We start from the raw sequence: 27,333 nt of genomic DNA, 5'->3' as shown, positions 1-27,333 counted from the left end.
TGATGGAAAACGGCATGCTATAGTATGCCGTTGGAGACCATGGGCTATAGCCCATCGTCTCGGAGTGATTTTGATGAAAAACAAGCATTTGAAAAAAAGACGAAATCACTCCGAGACCATGGGCTATAGCCCATCGTATCGGAGTCCTTTTCGTCTTTTTTTTAAAATCCTCAAAAATTATGGAAAACGGCATGCTATAGTATGCCGTTCGAGACCATGGGCTATAGCCCATGGTCTCGGAGCGATTTTGATGAAAAACGAGCATTTGAAAAAAAGACGAAATCACTCCGAGACCATGGGCTATAGCCCATCGTCTCGGAGTCATTTTCGTCTTTTTAAAAAATCCTCAAAAATGATGAAAAACGGCATGCTATAGTATGCCGTTCGAGACCATGGGCTATAGCCCATCGTCTCGGAGTGATTTAGATGAAAAACGAGCATTTGAAAAAAAGACGAAATCACTCCGAGACCATGGGCTATAGCCCATCGTCTCGGAGTAATTTTCGTCTTTTTTTAAAATCCTCAAAAATGATGGAAATCGGCATGCTATAGTATGCCGTTCGAGACCATGGGCTATAGCCCATGGTCTCGGAGCGATTTTGATGAAAAACGAGCATTTGAAAAAAAGACGAAATCACTCCGAGACCATGGGCTATAGCCCATCGTCTCGGAGTCATTTTCGTCTTTTTTTTTAAATCCTCAAAAATGATGGAAAACGGCATGCTATAGTATGCCGTTCAAGACCATGGGCTATAGCCCATGGTCTCGGAGCGATTTTGATGAAAAACGAGCATTTGAAAAAAAGACGAAATCACTCCGAGACCATGGGCTATAGCCCATCGTCTCGGAGTCATTTTCGTCTTTTTTTTTAAATCCTCAAAAATGATGGAAAACGGCATGCTATAGTATGCCGTTCAAGAGCGATTTTGAGCGATTTTGATGAAAAACGAGCATTTGAAAAAAAGACTAAATCACTCCGAGACCATGGGCTATAGCCCATCGTCTCGGAGTCATTTTCGTCTTTTTTTTAAATCCTCAAAAATGATGGAAAACAGCATGCTATAGTATGCCGTTCGAGTCTCGGAGCGATTTTGATGAAAAACGAGCATTTGAAAAAAAGACGAAATCACTCCGAGACCATGGGCTATAGCCCATCGTCTCGGAGTCATTTTCGTCTTTTTTAAAAAATCCTCAAAAATGATGGAAAACGGCATGCTATAGTATGCCGTTCGAGACCATGGGCTATAGACTATCGTCTCGGAGTGATTTTGATGAAAAACGAGCATTTGAAAAAAAGACTAAATCACTCCGAGACGATGGGCTATAGCCCATCGTCTCGGAGTCATTTTCGTCTTTTTTTAAAATCCTCAAAAATGATGGAAAACGGCATGCTATAGTATGCCGTTCGAGACCATGGGCTATAGCCCATGGTCTCGGAGCGATTTTGATGAAAAACGAGCATTTGAAAAAAAGACTAAATCACTCCGAGACCATGGGCTATAGCCCATCGTCTCGGAGTCATTTTCACCTTTTTTTAAAATCCTCAAAAATGATGGAAAACGGCATGCTATAGTATGCCGTTCGAGACCATGGGCTATAGCCCATGGTCTCGGAGCGATTTTGATGAAAAACGAGCATTTGAAAAAAAGACGAAATCACTCCGAGACCATGGGCTATAGCCCATCGTCTCTGAGTCATTTTCGACTTTTTTTTAAATCCTCAAAAATGATGGAAAACGGCATGCTATAGTATGCCGTTCGAGACCATGGCTATAGCCCATGGTCTCGGAGCGATTTTGATGAAAAACGAGCATTTGAAAAAAAGACGAAATCACTCCGAGACCATGGGCTATAGCCCATCGTCTCGGAGTCATTTTCGTCTTTTTTAAAAATCCTCAAAAATGATGAAAAACGGCATGCTATAGTATGCCGTTCGAGACCATGGGCTATAGCCCATCGTCTCGGAGTGATTTAGATGAAAAACGAGCATTTGAAAAAAAGACAAAATCACTCCGAGACCATGGGCTATAGCCCATCGTCTCGGAGTCATTTTCGTCTTTTTTTAAAATCCTCAAAGATTATGGAAAACGGCATGCTATAGTATGCCGTTCGAGACCATGGGCTATAGCCCATCGTCTCAGAGTGATTTTGATGAAAAACGAGCATTTGAAAAAAAGACGAAATCACTCCGAGACCATGGGCTATAGCCCATCGTCTCGGAGTAATTTTCGTCTTTTTTTAAAATCCTCAAAAATGATGGAAAACGGCATGCTATAGTATGCCGTTCAAGACCATGGGCTATAGCCCATGGTCTCGGAGCGATTTTGATGAAAAACGAGCATTTGAAAAAAAGACGAAATCACTCCGAGACCATGGGCTATAGCCCATCGTCTCGGAGTCATTTTCGTCTTTTTTAAAAATCCTCAAAAATGATGGAAAACGGCATGCTATAGTATGCCGTTGGAGACCATGGGCTATAGCCCATCGTCTCGGAGTGATTTTGATGAAAAACAAGCATTTGAAAAAAAGACGAAATCACTCCGAGACCATGGGCTATAGCCCATCGTATCGGAGTCCTTTTCGTCTTTTTTTTTAAATCCTCAAAAATTATGGAAAACGGCATGCTATAGTATGCCGTTCGAGACCATGGGCTATAGCCCATGGTCTCGGAGCGATTTTGATGAAAAACGAGCATTTGAAAAAAAGACGAAATCACTCCGAGACCATGGGCTATAGCCCATCGTCTCGGAGTCATTTTCGTCTTTTTTAAAAAAAATCCTCATTAATGATGGAAAACGGCATGCTATAGTATGCCGTTCGAGACCATGGGCTATAGCCCATGGTCTCGGAGCGATTTTGATGAAAAACGAGCATTTGAAAAAAAGACGAAATCACTCCGAGACCATGGGCTATAGCCCATCGTCTCGGAGTCATTTTCGTCTTTTTTAAAAATCCTCAAAAATGATGGAAAACGGCATGCTATAGTATGCCGTTCGAGACCATGGGCTATAGCCCATCGTCTCGGAGTGATTTAGATGAAAAACGAGCATTTGAAAAAAAGACGAAATCACTCCGAGACCATGGGCTATAGCCCATCGTCTCAGAGTCATTTTCGTCTTTTTTTAAAATCCTCAAAAATGATGGAAAACGGCATGCTATAGTATGCCGTTCGAGACCATGGGCTATAGCCCATGGTCTCGGAGTGATTTTGATGAAAAACGAGCATTTGAAAAAAAGACGAAATCACTCCGAGACCATGGGCTATAGCCCATCGTCTCGGAGTCATTTTCGTCTTTTTTAAAAATCCTCAAAAATGATGGAAAACGGCATGCTATAGTATGCCGTTCGAGACCATGGGCTATAGCCTATCGTCTCGGAGTGATTTTGATGAAAAACGAGCATTTGAAAAAAAGACTAAATCACTCCGAGACGATGGGCTATAGCCCATCGTCTCGGAGTCATTTTCGTCTTTTTTTTAAATCCTCAGAAATGATGGAAAACGGCATGCTATAGTATGCCGTTCGAGACCATGGGCTATAGCCCATGGTCTCGGAGCGATTTTGATGAAAAACGAGCATTTGAAAAAAAGACTAAATCACTCCGAGACCATGGGCTATAGCCCATCGTCTCGGAGTCATTTTCGTCTTTTTTTAAAATCCTCAAAAATGATGGAAAACGGCATGCTATAGTATGCCGTTCGAGACCATGGGTTATAGCCCATGGTCTCGGAGCGATTTTGATGAAAAACGAGCATTTGAAAAAAAGACAAAATCACTCCGAGACCATGGGCTATAGCCCATCGTCTCGGAGTCATTTTCGTCTTTTTTAAAAATCCTCAAAAATGATGGAAAACGGCATGCTATAGTATGCCGTTCGAGACCATGGGCTATAGCCCATCGTCTCGGAGTGATTTTGATGAAAAACGAGCATTTGAAAAAAAGACGAAATCACTCCGAGACCATGGGCTATAGCCCATCGTCTCGGAGTCATTTTCGTCTTTTTTAAAAATCCTCAAAAATGATGGAAAACGGCATGCTATAGTATGCCGTTCGAGACCATGGGCTATAGCCTATCGTCTCGGAGTGATTTTGATGAAAAACGAGCATTTGAAAAAAAGACTAAATCACTCCGAGACGATGGGCTATAGCCCATCGTCTCGGAGTCATTTTCGTCTTTTTTTTAAATCCTCAGAAATGATGGAAAACGGCATGCTATAGTATGCCGTTCGAGACCATGGGCTATAGCCCATGGTCTCGGAGCGATTTTGATGAAAAACGAGCATTTGAAAAAAAGACTAAATCACTCCGAGACCATGGGCTATAGCCCATCGTCTCGGAGTCATTTTCGTCTTTTTTTAAAATCCTCAAAAATGATGGAAAACGGCATGCTATAGTATGCCGTTCGAGACCATGGGTTATAGCCCATGGTCTCGGAGCGATTTTGATGAAAAACGAGCATTTGAAAAAAAGACAAAATCACTCCGAGACCATGGGCTATAGCCCATCGTCTCGGAGTCATTTTCGTCTTTTTTAAAAATCCTCAAAAATGATGGAAAACGGCATGCTATAGTATGCCGTTCGAGACCATGGGCTATAGCCCATCGTCTCGGAGTGATTTAGATGAAAAACGAGCATTTGAAAAAAAGACGAAATCACTCCGAGACCATGGGCTATAGCCCATCGTCTCGGAGTCATTTTCGTCTTTTTTTTTAAATCCTCAAAAATGATGGAAAACGGCATGCTATAGTATGCCGTTCGAGACCATGGGCTATAGCCCATCGTCTCGGAGTGATTTAGATGAAAAACGAGCATTTGAAAAAAAGACGAAATCACTCCGAGACCATGGGCTATAGCCCATCGTCTCGGAGTCATTTTCGTCTTTTTTTTTAAATCCTCAAAAATGATGGAAAACGGCATGCTATAGTATGCCGTTCGAGACCATGGGCTATAGCCCATCGTCTCGGAGCGATTTTGATGAAAAACGAGCATTTGAAAAAAAGACAAAATCACTCCGAGACGATGGGCTATAGCCCATGGTCTCGGAGTCATTTTCGTCTTTTTTAAAAATCCTCAAAAAGGATGGAAAACGGCATGCTATAGTATGCCGTTCGAGACCATGGGCTATAGCCCATCGTCTCGGAGTGATTTTGATGAAAAACGAGCATTTGAAAAAAAGACGAAATCACTCCGAGACCATGGGCTATAGCCAATCGTCTCGGAGTCATTTTCGTCTTTTTTTAAAATCCTCAAAAATGATGGAAAACGGCATGCTATAGTATGCCGTTCGAGACCATGGGCTATAGCCCATGGTCTCGGAGCGATTTTGATGAAAAACGAGCATTTGAAAAAAAGACGAAATCACTCCGAGACCATGGGCTATAGCCCATCGTCTCGGAGCGATTTTCGTCTTTTTTTAAAATCCTCAAAAATGATGGAAAACGGCATGCTATAGTATGCCGTTCGAGATGAAAAACGAGCATTTGAAAAAAAGACTAAATCACCCTGAGACCATAGGCTATAGCCCATCGTCTCTGAGTCATTTTCGTGTTTTTTTAAAATCCTCAAAAATGATGGAAAACGGCATGCTATAGTATGCCGTTCGAGACCATGGGCTATAGCCCATAGTCTCGGAGCGATTTTGATGAAAAACGAGCATTTGAAAAAAAGACGAAATCACTCCGAGACCATGGGCTATAGCCCATCGTCTCGGAGTCATTTTCGTCTTTTTTAAAAATCCTCAAAAATTATGGAAAACGGCATGCTATAGTATGCCGTTCGAGACCATGGGCTATAGCCCATGGTCTCGGAGCGATTTTGATGAAAAACGAGCATTTGAAAAAAAGACAAAATCACTCCGAGACCATGGGCTATAGCCCATCGTCTCGGAGTCATTTTCGTCTTTTTTTAAAATCCTCAAAAATGATGGAAAACGGCATGCTATAGTATGCCGTTCGAGACCATGGGTTATAGCCCATGGTCTCGGAGCGATTTTGATGAAAAACGAGCATTTGAAAAAAAGACAAAATCACTCCGAGACCATGGGCTATAGCCCATCGTCTCGGAGTCATTTTCGTCTTTTTTTTTAAATCCTCAAAAATGATGGAAAACGGCATGCTATAGTATGCCGTTCGAGACCATGGGCTATAGCCCATCGTCTCGGAGTGATTTAGATGAAAAACGAGCATTTGAAAAAAAGACGAAATCACTCCGAGACCATGGGCTATAGCCCATCGTCTCGGAGTCATTTTCGTCTTTTTTTTTAAATCCTCAAAAATGATGGAAAACGGCATGCTATAGTATGCCGTTCGAGACCATGGGCTATAGCCCATCGTCTCGGAGCGATTTTGATGAAAAACGAGCATTTGAAAAAAAGACAAAATCACTCCGAGACGATGGGCTATAGCCCATGGTCTCGGAGTCATTTTCGTCTTTTTTAAAAATCCTCAAAAAGGATGGAAAACGGCATGCTATAGTATGCCGTTCGAGACCATGGGTTATAGCCCATGGTCTCGGAGCGATTTTGATGAAAAACGAGCATTTGAAAAAAAGACAAAATCACTCCGAGACCATGGGCTATAGCCCATCGTCTCGGAGTCATTTTCGTCTTTTTTAAAAATCCTCAAAAATGATGGAAAACGGCATGCTATAGTATGCCGTTCGAGACCATGGGCTATAGCCCATCGTCTCGGAGTGATTTAGATGAAAAACGAGCATTTGAAAAAAAGACGAAATCACTCCGAGACCATGGGCTATAGCCCATCGTCTCGGAGTCATTTTCGTCTTTTTTTTTAAATCCTCAAAAATGATGGAAAACGGCATGCTATAGTATGCCGTTCGAGACCATGGGCTATAGCCCATCGTCTCGGAGCGATTTTGATGAAAAACGAGCATTTGAAAAAAAGACAAAATCACTCCGAGACGATGGGCTATAGCCCATGGTCTCGGAGTCATTTTCGTCTTTTTTAAAAATCCTCAAAAAGGATGGAAAACGGCATGCTATAGTATGCCGTTCGAGACCATGGGCTATAGCCCATCGTCTCGGAGTGATTTTGATGAAAAACGAGCATTTGAAAAAAAGACGAAATCACTCCGAGACCATGGGCTATAGCCCATCGTCTCGGAGTCATTTTCGTAATTTTTTTAAAATCCTCAAAAATGATGAAAAACGGCATGCTATAGTATGCCGTTCAAGACCATGGGCTATAGCCCATGGTCTAGGAGCGATTTTGATGAAAAACGAGCATTTGAAAAAAAGACGAAATCACTCCGAGACCATGGGCTATAGCCCATCGTCTCGGAGTTATTTTCGTATTTTTTTTAAATCCTCAAAGATTATGGAAAACGGCATGCTATAGTATGCCGTTCGAGACCATGGGCTATAGCCCATCGTCTCAGAGTGATTTTGATGAAAAACGAGCATTTGAAAAAAAGACGAAATCACTCCGAGACCATGGGCTATAGCCCATCGTCTCGGAGTAATTTTCGTCTTTTTTTAAAATCCTCAAAAATGATGGAAAACGGCATGCTATAGTATGCCGTTCAAGACCATGGGCTATAGCCCATCGTCTCGGAGTGATTTTGATGAAAAACAAGCATTTGAAAAAAAGACGAAATCACTCCGAGACCATGGGCTATAGCCCATCGTATCGGAGTCCTTTTCGTCTTTTTTTTTAAATCCTCAAAAATTATGGAAAACGGCATGCTATAGTATGCCGTTCGAGACCATGGGCTATAGCCCATGGTCTCGGAGCGATTTTGATGAAAAACGAGCATTTGAAAAAAAGACGAAATCACTCCGAGACCATGGGCTAAAGCCCATCGTCTCGGAGTCATTTTCGTCTTTTTTTTTTAAAAAATCCTCAAAAATTATGGAAAACGGCATGCTATAGTATGCCGTTCGAGACCATGGGCTATAGCCCATCGTCTCGGAGTGATTTAGATGAAAAACGAGCATTTGAAAAAAAGACGAAATCACTCCGAGACCATGGGCTATAGCCCATCGTCTCAGAGTCATTTTCGTCTTTTTTTAAAATCCTCAAAAATGATGGAAAACGGCATGCTATAGTATGCCGTTCGAGACCATGGGCTATAGCCCATCGTCTCGGAGTCATTTTCGTCTTTTTTTCAAATGCTCGTTTTTCATCAAAATCGCTCCGAGACCATGGGCTATAGCCCATGGTCTCGAACGGCATACTATAGCATGCCGTTTTCCATCATTTTTGAGGATTTTAAAAAAAGACGAAAATGACTCCGAGACGATGATGAAAAACGGCATGCTATAGTATGCCGTTCGAGACCATGGGCTATAGCCCATGGTCTCGGAGTGATTTTGATGAAAAACGAGCATTTGAAAAAAAGACAAAATCACTCCGAGACCATGGGCTATAGCCCATCGTCTCGGAGTCATTTTCGTCTTTTTTAAAAATCCTCAAAAATGATGGAAAACGGCATGCTATAGTATGCCGTTCGAGACGATGGGCTATAGCCCATCGTCTCGGAGTCATTTTCGTCTTTTTTTCAAATGCTCGTTTTTCATCAAAATCGCTCCGAGACCATGGGCTATAGCCCATGGTCTCGAACGGCATACTATAGCATGCCGTTTTCCATCATTTTTGAGGATTTTAAAAAAAGACGAAAATGACTCCGAGACGATGGGCTATAGCCCATGGTCTCGGAGTGATTTAGTCTTTTTTTCAAATGCTCGTTTTTCATCAAAATCGCTCCGAGACCATGGGCTATAGCCCATGGTCTCGAACGGCATACTATAGCATGCCGTTTTCCATCATTTTTGAGGATTTTAAAAAAAGACGAAAATGACTCCGAGACGATGGGCTATAGCCCATGGTCTCGGAGTGATTTCATCTTTTTTTCAAATGCTCGTTTTTCATCAAAATCGCTCCGAGACCATGGGCTATAGCCCATGGTCTCGAACGGCATACTATAGCATGCCGTTTTCCATCATTTTTGAGGATTTTAAAAAAAGACGAAAATGACTCCGAGACGATGGGCTATAGCCCATGGTCTCGGAGTGATTTCATCTTTTTTTCAAATGCTCGTTTTTCATCTAAATCACTCCGAGACGATGGGCTATAGCCCATGGTCTCGAACGGCATACTATAGCATGCCGTTTTTCATCATTTTTGAGGATTTTTAAAAAAGACGAAAATGACTCCGAGACGATGGGCTATAGCCCATCGTCTCGGAGTGATTTAGATGAAAAACGAGCATTTGAAAAAAAGACGAAATCACTCCGAGACCATGGGCTATAGCCCATCGTCTCGGAGTCATTTTCGTCTTTTTAAAAAAAATCCTCATTAATGATGGAAAACGGCATGCTATAGTATGCCGTTCGAGACCATGGGCTATAGCCCATGGTCTCGGAGCGATTTTGATGAAAAACGTGCATTTGAAAAAAAGACGAAATCACTCCGAGACCATGGGCTATAGCCCATCGTCTCGGAGTCATTTTCGTCTTTTTTAAAAATCCTCAAAAATGATGGAAAACGGCATGCTATAGTATGCCGTTCGAGACCATGGGCTATAGCCTATCGTCTCGGAGTGATTTTGATGAAAAACGAGCATTTGAAAAAAAGACTAAATAGCCCATCGTCTCGGAGTCATTTTCGTCTTTTTTTAAAATCCTCAAAAATGATGGAAAACGGCATGCTATAGTATGCCGTTCGAGACCATGGGCTATAGCCCATGGTCTCGGAGCGATTTTGATGAAAAACGAGCATTTGAAAAAAAGACTAAATCACTCCGAGACCATGGGCTATAGCCCATCGTCTCGGAGTCATTTTCGTCTTTTTTTAAAATCCTCAAAAATGATGGAAAACGGCATGCTATAGTATGCCGTTCGAGACCATGGGCTATAGCCCATGGTCTCGGAGCGATTTTGATGAAAAACGAGCATTTGAAAAAAAGACAAAATCACTCCGAGACCATGGGCTATAGCCCATCGTCTCGGAGTCATTTTCGGCTTTTTTAAAAATCCTCAAAAATGATGGAAAACGGCATGCTATAGTATGCCGTTCGAGACCATGGGCTATAGCCCATCGTCTCGGAGTGATTTTGATGAAAAACGAGCATTTGAAAAAAAGACGAAATCACTCCGAGACCATGGGCTATAGCCCATCGTCTCGGAGTCATTTTCGTCTTTTTTAAAAATCCTCAAAAATGATGAAAAACGGCATGCTATAGTATGCCGTTCGAGACCATGGGCTATAGCCCATCGTCTCGGAGTGATTTAGATGAAAAACGAGCATTTGAAAAAAAGACGAAATCACTCCGAGACCATGGGCTATAGCCCATCGTCTCGGAGTCATTTTCGTCTTTTTTAAAAATCCTCAAAAATGATGGAAAACGGCATGCTATAGTATGCCGTTCGAGACCATGGGCTAGCCCATCGTCTCGGAGTGATTTAGATGAAAAACGAGCATTTGAAAAAAAGACGAAATCACTCCGAGACCATGGGCTATAGCCCATCGTCTCAGAGTCATTTTCGTCTTTTTTAAAAATCCTCAAAAATGATGGAAAACGGCATGCTATAGTATGCCGTTCGAGACCATGGGCTATAGCCCATGGTCTCGGAGTGATTTTGATGAAAAACGAGCATTTGAAAAAAAGACGAAATCACTCCGAGACCATGGGCTATAGCCCATCGTCTCGGAGTCATTTTCGTCTTTTTTTAAAATCCTCAAAAATGATGGAAAACGGCATGCTATAGTATGCCGTTCGAGACCATGGGCTATAGCCTATCGTCTCGGAGTGATTTTGATGAAAAACGAGCATTTGAAAAAAAGACTAAATCACTCCGAGACGATGGGCTATAGCCCATCGTCTCGGAGTCATTTTCGTCTTTTTTTTAAATCCTCAAAAATGATGGAAAACGGCATGCTATAGTATGCCGTTCGAGACCATGGGCTATAGCCCATGGTCTCGGAGTGATTTCATCTTTTTTTCAAATGCTCGTTTTTCATCAAAATCGCTCCGAGACCATGGGCTATAGCCCATGGTCTCGAACGGCATACTATAGCATGCCGTTTTCCATCATTTTTGAGGATTTTAAAAAAAGACGAAAATGACTCCGAGACGATGGGCTATAGCCCATGGTCTCGGAGTGATTTCATCTTTTTTTCAAATGCTCGTTTTTCATCTAAATCACTCCGAGACGATGGGCTATAGCCCATGGTCTCGAACGGCATACTATAGCATGCCGTTTTTCATCATTTTTGAGGATTTTTAAAAAAGACGAAAATGACTCCGAGACGATGGGCTATAGCCCATCGTCTCGGAGTGATTTAGATGAAAAACGAGCATTTGAAAAAAAGACGAAATCACTCCGAGACCATGGGCTATAGCCCATCGTCTCGGAGTCATTTTCGTCTTTTTAAAAAAAATCCTCATTAATGATGGAAAACGGCATGCTATAGTATGCCGTTCGAGACCATGGGCTATAGCCCATGGTCTCGGAGCGATTTTGATGAAAAACGTGCATTTGAAAAAAAGACGAAATCACTCCGAGACCATGGGCTATAGCCCATCGTCTCGGAGTCATTTTCGTCTTTTTTAAAAATCCTCAAAAATGATGGAAAACGGCATGCTATAGTATGCCGTTCGAGACCATGGGCTATAGCCTATCGTCTCGGAGTGATTTTGATGAAAAACGAGCATTTGAAAAAAAGACTAAATAGCCCATCGTCTCGGAGTCATTTTCGTCTTTTTTTAAAATCCTCAAAAATGATGGAAAACGGCATGCTATAGTATGCCGTTCGAGACCATGGGCTATAGCCCATGGTCTCGGAGCGATTTTGATGAAAAACGAGCATTTGAAAAAAAGACTAAATCACTCCGAGACCATGGGCTATAGCCCATCGTCTCGGAGTCATTTTCGTCTTTTTTTAAAATCCTCAAAAATGATGGAAAACGGCATGCTATAGTATGCCGTTCGAGACCATGGGCTATAGCCCATGGTCTCGGAGCGATTTTGATGAAAAACGAGCATTTGAAAAAAAGACAAAATCACTCCGAGACCATGGGCTATAGCCCATCGTCTCGGAGTCATTTTCGGCTTTTTTAAAAATCCTCAAAAATGATGGAAAACGGCATGCTATAGTATGCCGTTCGAGACCATGGGCTATAGCCCATCGTCTCGGAGTGATTTTGATGAAAAACGAGCATTTGAAAAAAAGACGAAATCACTCCGAGACCATGGGCTATAGCCCATCGTCTCGGAGTCATTTTCGTCTTTTTTAAAAATCCTCAAAAATGATGAAAAACGGCATGCTATAGTATGCCGTTCGAGACCATGGGCTATAGCCCATCGTCTCGGAGTGATTTAGATGAAAAACGAGCATTTGAAAAAAAGATGAAATCACTCCGAGACCATGGGCTATAGCCCATCGTCTCGGAGTCATTTTCGTCTTTTTTTAAAAAAATCCTCATTAATGATGGAAAACGGCATGCTATAGTATGCCGTTCGAGACCATGGGCTATAGCCCATGGTCTCGGAGCGATTTTGATGAAAAACGAGCATTTGAAAAAAAGACGAAATCACTCCGAGACCATGGGCTATAGCCCATCGTCTCGGAGTCATTTTCGTCTTTTTTAAAAATCCTCAAAAATGATGGAAAACGGCATGCTATAGTATGCCGTTCGAGACCATGGGCTAGCCCATCGTCTCGGAGTGATTTAGATGAAAAACGAGCATTTGAAAAAAAGACGAAATCACTCCGAGACCATGGGCTATAGCCCATCGTCTCAGAGTCATTTTCGTCTTTTTTAAAAATCCTCAAAAATGATGGAAAACGGCATGCTATAGTATGCCGTTCGAGACCATGGGCTATAGCCCATGGTCTCGGAGTGATTTTGATGAAAAACGAGCATTTGAAAAAAAGACGAAATCACTCCGAGACCATGGGCTATAGCCCATCGTCTCGGAGTCATTTTCGTCTTTTTTTAAAATCCTCAAAAATGATGGAAAACGGCATACTATAGTATGCCGTTCGAGACCATGGGCTATAGCCCATGGTCTCGGAGCGATTTTGATGAAAAACGAGCATTTGAAAAAAAGACGAAATCACTCCGAGACCATGGGCTATAGCCCATCGTCTCGGAGTCATTTTCGTCTTTTTTAAAAATCCTCAAAAATGATGGAAAACGGCATGCTATAGTATGCCGTTCGAGACCATGGGCTATAGCCCATCGTCTCGGAGTGATTTAGATGAAAAACGAGCATTTGAAAAAAAGACGAAATCACTCCGAGACCATGGGCTATAGCCCATCGTCTCAGAGTCATTTTCGTCTTTTTTTAAAATCCTCAAAAATGATGGAAAACGGCATGCTATAGTATGCCGTTCGAGACCATGGGCTATAGCCCATGGTCTCGGAGTGATTTTGATGAAAAACAAGCATTTGAAAAAAAGACGAAATCACTCCGAGACCATGGGCTATAGCCCATCGTCTCGGAGTCATTTTCGTCTTTTTTTAAAATCCTCAAAAATGATGGAAAACGGCATACTATAGTATGCCGTTCGAGACCATGGGCTATAGCCCATGGTCTCGGAGCGATTTTGATGAAAAACGAGCATTTGAAAAAAAGACGAAATCACTCCGAGACCATGGGCTATAGCCCATCGTCTCGGAGTCATTTTCGTCTTTTTTAAAAATCCTCAAAAATGATGGAAAACGGCATGCTATAGTATGCCGTTCGAGACCATGGGCTATAGCCTATCGTCTCGGAGTGATTTTGATGAAAAACGAGCATTTAAAAAAAAGACTAAATCACTCCGAGACGATGGGCTATAGCCCATCGTCTCGGAGTCATTTTCGTCTTTTTTTTAAAATCCTCAAAAATGATGGAAAACGGCATGCTATAGTATGCCGTTCGAGACCATGGGCTATAGCTCATGGTCTCGGAGCGATTTTGATGAAAAACGAGCATTTGAAAAAAAGACGAAATCACTCCGAGACCATGGGCTATAGCCCATCGTCTCGGAGTAATTTTCGTCTTTTTTTAAAATCCTCAAAAATGATGGAAAACGGCATGCTATAGTATGCCGTTCAAGACCATGGGCTATAGCCCATGGTCTCGGAGCGATTTTGATGAAAAACGAGCATTTGAAAAAAAGACGAAATCACTCCGAGACCATGGGCTATAGCCCATCGTCTCGGAGTCATTTTCGTCTTTTTTAAAAATCCTCAAAAATGATGGAAAACGGCATGCTATAGTATGCCGTTCGAGACCATGGGCTATAGCCCATCGTCTCGGAGTGATTTTGATGAAAAACAAGCATTTGAAAAAAAGACGAAATCACTCCGAGACCATGGGCTATAGCCCATCGTATCGGAGTCCTTTTCGTCTTTTTTTTTAAATCCTCAAAAATTATGGAAAACGGCATGCTATAGTATGCCGTTCGAGACCATGGGCTATAGCCCATGGTCTCGGAGCGATTTTGATGAAAAACGAGCATTTGAAAAAAAGACGAAATCACTCCGAGACCATGGGCTAAAGCCCATCGTCTCGGAGTCATTTTCGTCTTTTTTTTTTAAAAAATCCTCAAAAATTATGGAAAACGGCATGCTATAGTATGCCGTTCGAGACCATGGGCTATAGCCCATCGTCTCGGAGTGATTTAGATGAAAAACGAGCATTTGAAAAAAAGACGAAATCACTCCGAGACCATGGGCTATAGCCCATCGTCTCAGAGTCATTTTCGTCTTTTTTTAAAATCCTCAAAAATGATGGAAAACGGCATGCTATAGTATGCCGTTCGAGACCATGGGCTATAGCCCATCGTCTCGGAGTCATTTTCGTCTTTTTTTCAAATGCTCGTTTTTCATCAAAATCGCTCCGAGACCATGGGCTATAGCCCATGGTCTCGAACGGCATACTATAGCATGCCGTTTTCCATCATTTTTGAGGATTTTAAAAAAAGACGAAAATGACTCCGAGACGATGATGAAAAACGGCATGCTATAGTATGCCGTTCGAGACCATGGGCTATAGCCCATGGTCTCGGAGTGATTTTGATGAAAAACGAGCATTTGAAAAAAAGACAAAATCACTCCGAGACCATGGGCTATAGCCCATCGTCTCGGAGTCATTTTCGTCTTTTTTAAAAATCCTCAAAAATGATGGAAAACGGCATGCTATAGTATGCCGTTCGAGACGATGGGCTATAGCCCATCGTCTCGGAGTCATTTTCGTCTTTTTTTCAAATGCTCGTTTTTCATCAAAATCGCTCCGAGACCATGGGCTATAGCCCATGGTCTCGAACGGCATACTATAGCATGCCGTTTTCCATCATTTTTGAGGATTTTAAAAAAAGACGAAAATGACTCCGAGACGATGGGCTATAGCCCATGGTCTCGGAGTGATTTAGTCTTTTTTTCAAATGCTCGTTTTTCATCAAAATCGCTCCGAGACCATGGGCTATAGCCCATGGTCTCGAACGGCATACTATAGCATGCCGTTTTCCATCATTTTTGAGGATTTTAAAAAAAGACGAAAATGACTCCGAGACGATGGGCTATAGCCCATGGTCTCGGAGTGATTTCATCTTTTTTTCAAATGCTCGTTTTTCATCAAAATCGCTCCGAGACCATGGGCTATAGCCCATGGTCTCGAACGGCATACTATAGCATGCCGTTTTCCATCATTTTTGAGGATTTTAAAAAAAGACGAAAATGACTCCGAGACGATGGGCTATAGCCCATGGTCTCGGAGTGATTTCATCTTTTTTTCAAATGCTCGTTTTTCATCTAAATCACTCCGAGACGATGGGCTATAGCCCATGGTCTCGAACGGCATACTATAGCATGCCGTTTTTCATCATTTTTGAGGATTTTTAAAAAAGACGAAAATGACTCCGAGACGATGGGCTATAGCCCATCGTCTCGGAGTGATTTAGATGAAAAACGAGCATTTGAAAAAAAGACGAAATCACTCCGAGACCATGGGCTATAGCCCATCGTCTCGGAGTCATTTTCGTCTTTTTAAAAAAAATCCTCATTAATGATGGAAAACGGCATGCTATAGTATGCCGTTCGAGACCATGGGCTATAGCCCATGGTCTCGGAGCGATTTTGATGAAAAACGTGCATTTGAAAAAAAGACGAAATCACTCCGAGACCATGGGCTATAGCCCATCGTCTCGGAGTCATTTTCGTCTTTTTTAAAAATCCTCAAAAATGATGGAAAACGGCATGCTATAGTATGCCGTTCGAGACCATGGGCTATAGCCTATCGTCTCGGAGTGATTTTGATGAAAAACGAGCATTTGAAAAAAAGACTAAATAGCCCATCGTCTCGGAGTCATTTTCGTCTTTTTTTAAAATCCTCAAAAATGATGGAAAACGGCATGCTATAGTATGCCGTTCGAGACCATGGGCTATAGCCCATGGTCTCGGAGCGATTTTGATGAAAAACGAGCATTTGAAAAAAAGACTAAATCACTCCGAGACCATGGGCTATAGCCCATCGTCTCGGAGTCATTTTCGTCTTTTTTTAAAATCCTCAAAAATGATGGAAAACGGCATGCTATAGTATGCCGTTCGAGACCATGGGCTATAGCCCATGGTCTCGGAGCGATTTTGATGAAAAACGAGCATTTGAAAAAAAGACAAAATCACTCCGAGACCATGGGCTATAGCCCATCGTCTCGGAGTCATTTTCGGCTTTTTTAAAAATCCTCAAAAATGATGGAAAACGGCATGCTATAGTATGCCGTTCGAGACCATGGGCTATAGCCCATCGTCTCGGAGTGATTTTGATGAAAAACGAGCATTTGAAAAAAAGACGAAATCACTCCGAGACCATGGGCTATAGCCCATCGTCTCGGAGTCATTTTCGTCTTTTTTAAAAATCCTCAAAAATGATGAAAAACGGCATGCTATAGTATGCCGTTCGAGACCATGGGCTATAGCCCATCGTCTCGGAGTGATTTAGATGAAAAACGAGCATTTGAAAAAAAGATGAAATCACTCCGAGACCATGGGCTATAGCCCATCGTCTCGGAGTCATTTTCGTCTTTTTTAAAAAAAATCCTCATTAATGATGGAAAACGGCATGCTATAGTATGCCGTTCGAGACCATGGGCTATAGCCCATGGTCTCGGAGCGATTTTGATGAAAAACGAGCATTTGAAAAAAAGACGAAATCACTCCGAGACCATGGGCTATAGCCCATCGTCTCGGAGTCATTTTCGTCTTTTTTAAAAATCCTCAAAAATGATGGAAAACGGCATGCTATAGTATGCCGTTCGAGACCATGGGCTAGCCCATCGTCTCGGAGTGATTTAGATGAAAAACGAGCATTTGAAAAAAAGACGAAATCACTCCGAGACCATGGGCTATAGCCCATCGTCTCAGAGTCATTTTCGTCTTTTTTAAAAATCCTCAAAAATGATGGAAAACGGCATGCTATAGTATGCCGTTCGAGACCATGGGCTATAGCCCATGGTCTCGGAGTGATTTTGATGAAAAACGAGCATTTGAAAAAAAGACGAAATCACTCCGAGACCATGGGCTATAGCCCATCGTCTCGGAGTCATTTTCGTCTTTTTTTAAAATCCTCAAAAATGATGGAAAACGGCATACTATAGTATGCCGTTCGAGACCATGGGCTATAGCCCATGGTCTCGGAGCGATTTTGATGAAAAACGAGCATTTGAAAAAAAGACGAAATCACTCCGAGACCATGGGCTATAGCCCATCGTCTCGGAGTCATTTTCGTCTTTTTTAAAAATCCTCAAAAATGATGGAAAACGGCATGCTATAGTATGCCGTTCGAGACCATGGGCTATAGCCCATCGTCTCGGAGTGATTTAGATGAAAAACGAGCATTTGAAAAAAAGACGAAATCACTCCGAGACCATGGGCTATAGCCCATCGTCTCAGAGTCATTTTCGTCTTTTTTTAAAATCCTCAAAAATGATGGAAAACGGCATGCTATAGTATGCCGTTCGAGACCATGGGCTATAGCCCATGGTCTCGGAGTGATTTTGATGAAAAACAAGCATTTGAAAAAAAGACGAAATCACTCCGAGACCATGGGCTATAGCCCATCGTCTCGGAGTCATTTTCGTCTTTTTTTAAAATCCTCAAAAATGATGGAAAACGGCATACTATAGTATGCCGTTCGAGACCATGGGCTATAGCCCATGGTCTCGGAGCGATTTTGATGAAAAACGAGCATTTGAAAAAAAGACGAAATCACTCCGAGACCATGGGCTATAGCCCATCGTCTCGGAGTCATTTTCGTCTTTTTTAAAAATCCTCAAAAATGATGGAAAACGGCATGCTATAGTATGCCGTTCGAGACCATGGGCTATAGCCTATCGTCTCGGAGTGATTTTGATGAAAAACGAGCATTTAAAAAAAAGACTAAATCACTCCGAGACGATGGGCTATAGCCCATCGTCTCGGAGTCATTTTCGTCTTTTTTTTTAAATCCTCAAAAATGATGGAAAACGGCATGCTATAGTATGCCGTTCGAGACCATGGGCTATAGCTCATGGTCTCGGAGCGATTTTGATGAAAAACGAGCATTTGAAAAAAAGACGAAATCACTCCGAGACCATGGGCTATAGCCCATCGTCTCGGAGTAATTTTCGTCTTTTTTAAAAATCCTCAAAAATGATGGAAAACGGCATGCTATAGTATGCCGTTCGAGACCATGGGCTATAGCCCATCGTCTCGGAGTGATTTAGATGAAAAACGAGCATTTGAAAAAAAGACGAAATCACTCCGAGACCATGGGCTATAGTCCATCGTCTCAGAGTCATTTTCGTCTTTTTTAAAAATCCTCAAAAATGATGGAAAACGGCATGGTATAGTATGCCGTTCGAGACCATGGGCTATAGCCCATGGTCTCGGAGCGATTTTGATGAAAAACGAGCATTTGAAAAAAAGACGAAATCACTCCGAGACCATGGGCTATAGCCCATCGTCTCGGAGTCATTTTCGTCTTTTTTAAAAATCCTCAAAAATGATGGAAAACGGCATGCTATAGTATGCCGTTCGACACCATGGGCTATAGCCCATCGTCTCGGAGCGATTTTGATGAAAAACGAGCATTTGAAAAAAAGACGAAATCACTCCGAGACCATGGGCTATAGCCCATCGTCTCTGAGTCATTTTCGTCTTTTTTTTAAATCCTCAAAAATGATGGAAAACGGCATGCTATAGTATGCCGTTCGAGACCATGGGCTATAGCCCATGGTCTCGGAGCGATTTTGATGAAAAACGAGCATTTGAAAAAAAGACGAAATCACTCTGAGACCATGGGCTATAGCCCATCGTCTCGGAGTCATTTTCGTCTTTTTTAAAAATCCTCAAAAATGATGGAAAACGGCATGCTATAGTATGCCGTTCGAGACCATGGGCTATAGCCTATCGTCTCGGAGTGATTTTGATGAAAAACGAGCATTTGAAAAAAAGACTAAATCACTCCGAGACGATGGGCTATAGCCCATCGTCTCGGAGTCATTTTCGTCTTTTTTTTAAATCCTCAAAAATGATGGAAAACGGCATGCTATAGTATGCCGTTCGAGACCATGGGCTATAGCCCATGGTCTCGGAGCGATTTTGATGAAAAACGAGCATTTGAAAAAAAGACGAAATCACTCCGAGACCATGGGCTATAGCCCATCGTCTCGGAGTCATTTTCGTCTTTTTTAAAAATCCTCAAAAATGATGGAAAACGGCATGCTATAGTATGCCGTTCGAGACCATGGGCTATAGCCTATCGTCTCGGAGTGATTTTGATGAAAAACGAGCATTTGAAAAAAAGACTAAATCACTCCGAGACGATGGGCTATAGCCCATCGTCTCGGAGTCATTTTCGTCTTTTTTTAAAATCCTCAAAAATGATGGAAAACGGCATGCTATAGTATGCCGTTCGAGACCATGGGCTAGCCCATCGTCTCGGAGTGATTTAGATGAAAAACGAGCATTTGAAAAAAAGACGAAATCACTCCGAGACCATGGGCTATAGCCCATCGTCTCAGAGTCATTTTCGTCTTTTTTAAAAATCCTCAAAAATGATGGAAAACGGCATGCTATAGTATGCCGTTCGAGACCATGGGCTATAGCCCATGGTCTCGGAGTGATTTTGATGAAAAACGAGCATTTGAAAAAAAGACGAAATCACTCCGAGACCATGGGCTATAGCCCATCGTCTCGGAGTCATTTTCGTCTTTTTTTAAAATCCTCAAAAATGATGGAAAACGGCATACTATAGTATGCCGTTCGAGACCATGGGCTATAGCCCATGGTCTCGGAGCGATTTTGATGAAAAACGAGCATTTGAAAAAAAGACGAAATCACTCCGAGACCATGGGCTATAGCCCATCGTCTCGGAGTCATTTTCGTCTTTTTTAAAAATCCTCAAAAATGATGGAAAACGGCATGCTATAGTATGCCGTTCGAGACCATGGGCTATAGCCCATCGTCTCGGAGTGATTTAGATGAAAAACGAGCATTTGAAAAAAAGACGAAATCACTCCGAGACCATGGGCTATAGCCCATCGTCTCAGAGTCATTTTCGTCTTTTTTTAAAATCCTCAAAAATGATGGAAAACGGCATGCTATAGTATGCCGTTCGAGACCATGGGCTATAGCCCATGGTCTCGGAGTGATTTTGATGAAAAACGAGCATTTGAAAAAAAGACGAAATCACTCCGAGACCATGGGCTATAGCCCATCGTCTCGGAGTCATTTTCGTCTTTTTTTAAAATCCTCAAAAATGATGGAAAACGGCATACTATAGTATGCCGTTCGAGACCATGGGCTATAGCCCATGGTCTCGGAGCGATTTTGATGAAAAACGAGCATTTGAAAAAAAGACGAAATCACTCCGAGACCATGGGCTATAGCCCATCGTCTCGGAGTCATTTTCGTCTTTTTTAAAAATCCTCAAAAATGATGGAAAACGGCATGCTATAGTATGCCGTTCGAGACCATGGGCTATAGCCTATCGTCTCGGAGTGATTTTGATGAAAAACGAGCATTTAAAAAAAAGACAAAATCACTCCGAGACGATGGGCTATAGCCCATCGTCTCGGAGTCATTTTCGTCTTTTTTTTAAAATCCTCAAAAATGATGGAAAACGGCATGCTATAGTATGCCGTTCGAGACCATGGGCTATAGCTCATGGTCTCGGAGCGATTTTGATGAAAAACGAGCATTTGAAAAAAAGACGAAATCACTCCGAGACCATGGGCTATAGCCCATCGTCTCGGAGTAATTTTCGTCTTTTTTAAAAATCCTCAAAAATGATGGAAAACGGCATGCTATAGTATGCCGTTCGAGACCATGGGCTATAGCCCATCGTCTCGGAGTGATTTAGATGAAAAACGAGCATTTGAAAAAAAGACGAAATCACTCCGAGACCATGGGCTATAGTCCATCGTCTCAGAGTCATTTTCGTCTTTTTTAAAAATCCTCAAAAATGATGGAAAACGGCATGGTATAGTATGCCGTTCGAGACCATGGGCTATAGCCCATGGTCTCGGAGCGATTTTGATGAAAAACGAGCATTTGAAAAAAAGACGAAATCACTCCGAGACCATGGGCTATAGCCCATCGTCTCGGAGTCATTTTCGTCTTTTTTAAAAATCCTCAAAAATGATGGAAAACGGCATGCTATAGTATGCCGTTCGACACCATGGGCTATAGCCCATCGTCTCGGAGCGATTTTGATGAAAAACGAGCATTTGAAAAAAAGACGAAATCACTCCGAGACCATGGGCTATAGCCCATCGTCTCTGAGTCATTTTCGTCTTTTTTTTAAATCCTCAAAAATGATGGAAAACGGCATGCTATAGTATGCCGTTCGAGACCATGGGCTATAGCCCATGGTCTCGGAGCGATTTTGATGAAAAACGAGCATTTGAAAAAAAGACGAAATCACTCCGAGACCATGGGCTATAGCCCATCGTCTCGGAGTCATTTTCGTCTTTTTTAAAAATCCTCAAAAATGATGGAAAACGGCATGCTATAGTATGCCGTTCGAGACCATGGGCTATAGCCTATCGTCTCGGAGTGATTTTGATGAAAAACGAGCATTTGAAAAAAAGACTAAATCACTCCGAGACGATGGGCTATAGCCCATCGTCTCGGAGTCATTTTCGTCTTTTTTTTAAATCCTCAAAAATGATGGAAAACGGCATGCTATAGTATGCCGTTCGAGACCATGGGCTATAGCCCATGGTCTCGGAGCGATTTTGATGAAAAACGAGCATTTGAAAAAAAGACGAAATCACTCCGAGACCATGGGCTATAGCCCATCGTCTCGGAGTCATTTTCGTCTTTTTTAAAAATCCTCAAAAATGATGGAAAACGGCATGCTATAGTATGCCGTTCGAGACCATGGGCTATAGCCTATCGTCTCGGAGTGATTTTGATGAAAAACGAGCATTTGAAAAAAAGACTAAATCACTCCGAGACGATGGGCTATAGCCCATCGTCTCGGAGTCATTTTCGTCTTTTTTTAAAATCCTCAAAAATGATGGAAAACGGCATGCTATAGTATGCCGTTCGAGACCATGGGCTATAGCCCATGGTCTCGGAGCGATTTTGATGAAAAACGAGCATTTGAAAAAAAGACTAAATCACTCCGAGACCATGGGCTATAGCCCATCGTCTCGGAGTCATTTTCGTCTTTTTTTAAAATCCTCAAAAATGATGGAAAACGGCATGCTATAGTATGCCGTTCGAGACCATGGGCTATAGCCCATGGTCTCGGAGCGATTTTGATGAAAAACGAGCATTTGAAAAAAAGACTAAATCACTCCGAGACCATGGGCTATAGCCCATCGTATCGGAGTCCTTTTCGTCTTTTTTTTTTAAATCCTCAAAGATTATGGAAAACGGCATGCTATAGTATGCCGTTCGAGACCATGGGCTATAGCCCATGGTCTCGGAGTGATTTTGATGAAAAACGAGCATTTGAAAAAAAGACGAAATCACTCCGAGACCATGGGCTATAGCCCATCGTCTCGGAGTCATTTTCGTCTTTTTTAGAAATCCTCAAAAATGATGGAAAACGGCATGCTATAGTATGCCGTTCGAGACCATGGGCTATAGCCCATCGTCTCGGAGTGATTTAGATGAAAAACGAGCATTTGAAAAAAAGACGAAATCACTCCGAGACCATGGGCTATAGCCCATCGTCTCGGAGTCATTTTCGTCTTTTTTTTTAAATCCTCAAAAATTATGGAAAACGGCATGCTATAGTATGCCGTTCGAGACCATGGGCTATAGCTCATGGTCTCGGAGCGATTTTGATGAAAAACGAGCATTTGAAAAAAAGACGAAATCACTCCGAGACCATGGGCTATAGCCCATCGTCTCGGAGTAATTTTCGTCTTTTTTTAAAATCCTCAAAAATGATGGAAAACGGCATGCTATAGTATGCCGTTCGAGACCATGGGCTATAGCCCATGGTCTCGGAGCGATTTTGATGAAAAACGAGCATTTGAAAAAAAGACGAAATCACTCCGAGACCATGGGCTATAGCCCATCGTCTCGGAGTCATTTTCGTCTTTTTTAAAAATCCTCAAAAATGATGGAAAACGGCATGCTATAGTATGCCGTTCGAGACCATGGGCTATAGCCCATCGTCTCGGAGTGATTTAGATGAAAAACGAGCATTTGAAAAAAAGACGAAATCACTCCGAGACCATGGGCTGTAGCCCATCGTCTCGGAGTCATTTTCGTCTTTTTTTAAAATCCTCAAAAATGATGGAAAACGGCATGCTATAGTATGCCGTTTGAGTCTCGGAGCGATTTTGATGAAAAACGAGCATTTGAAAAAAAGACGAAATCACTCCGAGACCATGGGCTATAGCCCATCGTCTCGGAGTCATTTTCGTCTTTTTTAAATATCCTCAAAAATGATGGAAAACGGCATGCTATAGTATGCCGTTCGAGACCATGGGCTATAGCCTATCGTCTCGGAGCGATTTTGATGAAAAACGAGCATTTGAAAAAAAGACTAAATCACTCCGAGACCATGGGCTATAGCCCATCGTCTCGGAGTCATTTTCACCTTTTTTTAAAATCCTCAAAAATGATGGAAAACGGCATGCTATAGTATGCCGTTCGAGACCATGGGCTATAGCCCATGGTCTCGGAGCGATTTTGATGAAAAACGAGCATTTGAAAAAAAGACAAAATCACTCCGAGACCATGGGCTATAGCCCATCGTCTCGGAGTCATTTTCGTCTTTTTTTAAAATCCTCAAAAATGATGGAAAACGGCATGCTGTAGTATGCCGTTCGAGACCATGGGCTATAGCCCATCGTCTCAGAGTGATTTTGATGAAAAACGAGCATTTGAAAAAAATACGAAATCACTCCGAGACCATGGGCTATAGCCCATCGTCTCGGAGTCATTTTCGTCTTTTTTTAAAATCCTCAAAAATGATGGAAAACGGCATGCTATAGTATGCCGTTCGAGACCATGGGCTATAGCCTATCGTCTCGGAGTGATTTTGATGAAAAACGAGCATTTGAAAAAAAGACGAAATCACTCCGAGACGATGGGCTATAGCCCATCGTCTCGGAGTCATTTTCGTCTTTTTTTAAAATCCTCAAAAATGATGGAAAACGGCATGCTATAGTATGCCGTTCGAGACCATGGGCTATAGCCCATGGTCTCGGAGCGATTTTGATGAAAAACGAGCATTTGAAAAAAAGACTAAATCACTCCGAGACCATGGGCTATAGCCCATCGTCTCGGAGTCATTTTCGTCTTTTTTTAAAATCCTCAAAAATGATGGAAAACGGCATGCTATAGTATGCCGTTCGAGACCATGGGCTATAGCCCATGGTCTCGGAGCGATTTTGATGAAAAACGAGCATTTGAAAAAAAGACTAAATCACTCCGAGACCATGGGCTATAGCCCATCGTCTCGGAGTCATTTTCACCTTTTTTTAAAATCCTCAAAAATGATGGAAAACGGCATGCTATAGTATGCCGTTCGAGACCATGGGCTATAGCCCATGGTCTCGGAGCGATTTTGATGAAAAACGAGCATTTGAAAAAAAGACAAAATCACTCCGAGACCATGGGCTATAGCCCATCGTCTCGGAGTCATTTTCGTCTTTTTTTAAAATCCTCAAAAATGATGGAAAACGGCATGCTGTAGTATGCCGTTCGAGACCATGGGCTATAGCCCATCGTCTCAGAGTGATTTTGATGAAAAACGAGCATTTGAAAAAAATACGAAATCACTCCGAGACCATGGGCTATAGCCCATCGTCTCGGAGTCATTTTCGTCTTTTTTTAAAATCCTCAAAAATGATGGAAAACGGCATGCTATAGTATGCCGTTCGAGACCATGGGCTATAGCCTATCGTCTCGGAGTGATTTTGATGAAAAACGAGCATTTGAAAAAAAGACGAAATCACTCCGAGACGATGGGCTATAGCCCATCGTCTCGGAGTCATTTTCGTCTTTTTTTAAAATCCTCAAAAATGATGGAAAACGGCATGCTATAGTATGCCGTTCGAGACCATGGGCTATAGCCCATGGCTATAGCCCATGGTCTCGGAGCGATTTTGATGAAAAACGAGCATTTGAAAAAAAGACTAAATCACTCCGAGACCATGGGCTATAGCCCATCGTCTCGGAGTCATTTTCGTCTTTTTTTAAAATCCTCAAAAATGATGGAAAACGGCATGCTATAGTATGCCGTTCGAGACCATGGGCTATAGCCCATTAGCCTGGTTAATAAACCAGACCGAATCAGCCGTTGGCAAAAAAAAGTTGCCTACCAGCGGATTACGGTCTGGCGAGGCTCAGTAGCACGCCTCTTTCCTACAGCAGAGAACAGGTCGGACCAATCGGGACACGGTATGCAATATAGGCGGGCTTTGGTACAGTGACGTTCAATGCTTGAGACTTTTGACTGACAGTAGCTCTGACCAATTGCGTCAAAGAGAAAATGTTCCCCGGGAAATGAAATCCAAGTGGAGCCAGCCCAGACTGATATACCGCGACAGTGTTGTGTGATATTAGTCTGGCTTATTAGCCAGGCTAATAGCCCATGGCTATAGCCCATGGTCTCGGAGTGATTTTGATGAAAAACGAGCATTTGAAAAAAAGACTAAATCACTCCGAGACCATGGGCTATAGCCCATCGTCTCGGAGTCATTTTCGTCTTTTTTTAAAATCCTCAAAAATGATGGAAAACGGCATGCTATAGTATGCCGTTCGAGACCATGGGCTATAGCCCATGGTCTCGGAGCGATTTTGATGAAAAACGAGCATTTGAAAAAAAGACGAAATCACTCCGAGACCATGGGCTATAGCCCATCGTCTCGGAGTCATTTTCGTCTTTTTTTAAAATCCTCAAAAATGATGGAAAACGGCATGCTATAGTATGCCGTTCGAGACCATGGGCTATAGCCCATGGTCTCGGAGCGATTTTGATGAAAAACGAGCATTTGAAAAAAAGACGAAATCACTCCGAGACCATGGGCTATAGCCCATCGTCTCTGAGTCATTTTCGACTTTTTTTAAAATCCTCAAAAATGATGGAAAACGGCATGCTATAGTATGCCGTTCGAGACCTTGGGCTATAGCCCATGGTCTCGGAGCGATTTTGATGAAAAACGAGCATTTGAAAAAAAGACAAAATCACTCCGAGACCATGGGCTATAGCCCATCGTCTCGGAGTCATTTTCGTCTTTTTTAAAAATCCTCAAAAATGATGGAAAACGGCATGCTATAGTATGCCGTTCGAGACCATGGGCTATAGCCCATCGTCTCAGAGTGATTTTGATGAAAAAGGAGCATTTGAAAAAAAGACGAAATCACTCCGAGACCATGGGCTATAGCCCATCGTCTCGGAGTCATTTTCGTCTTTTTTTAAAATCCTCAAAAATGATGGAAAACGGCATGCTATAGTATGCCGTTCGAGACCATGGGCTATAGCCCATGGCTATAGCCCATGGTCTCGGAGCGATTTTGATGAAAAACGAGCATTAGAAAAAAAGACGAAATCACTCCGAGACCATGGGCTATAGCCCATCGTCTCGGAGTCATTTTCGTCTTTTTTAAAAATCCTCAAAAATGATGAAAAACGGCATGCTATAGTATGCCGTTCGAGACCATGGGCTATAGCCCATCGTCTCGGAGTGATCTAGATGAAAAACGAGCATTTGAAAAAAAGACAAAATCACTCCGAGACCATGGGCTATAGCCCATCGTCTCGGAGTCATTTTCGTCTTTTTTTAAAATCCTCAAAAATTATGGAAAACGGCATGCTATAGTATGCCGTTCGAGACCATGGGCTATAGCCCATCGTCTCAGAGTGATTTTGATGA

The sequence above is a fragment of the Electrona antarctica genome (assembly GCF_951216825.1).
Source record: "Electrona antarctica genome assembly, chromosome: 23".
In the NCBI taxonomy this organism is placed as follows: Eukaryota; Metazoa; Chordata; class Actinopteri; order Myctophiformes; family Myctophidae; genus Electrona; species Electrona antarctica.
This window is presented reverse-complemented; position numbering follows the sequence as displayed.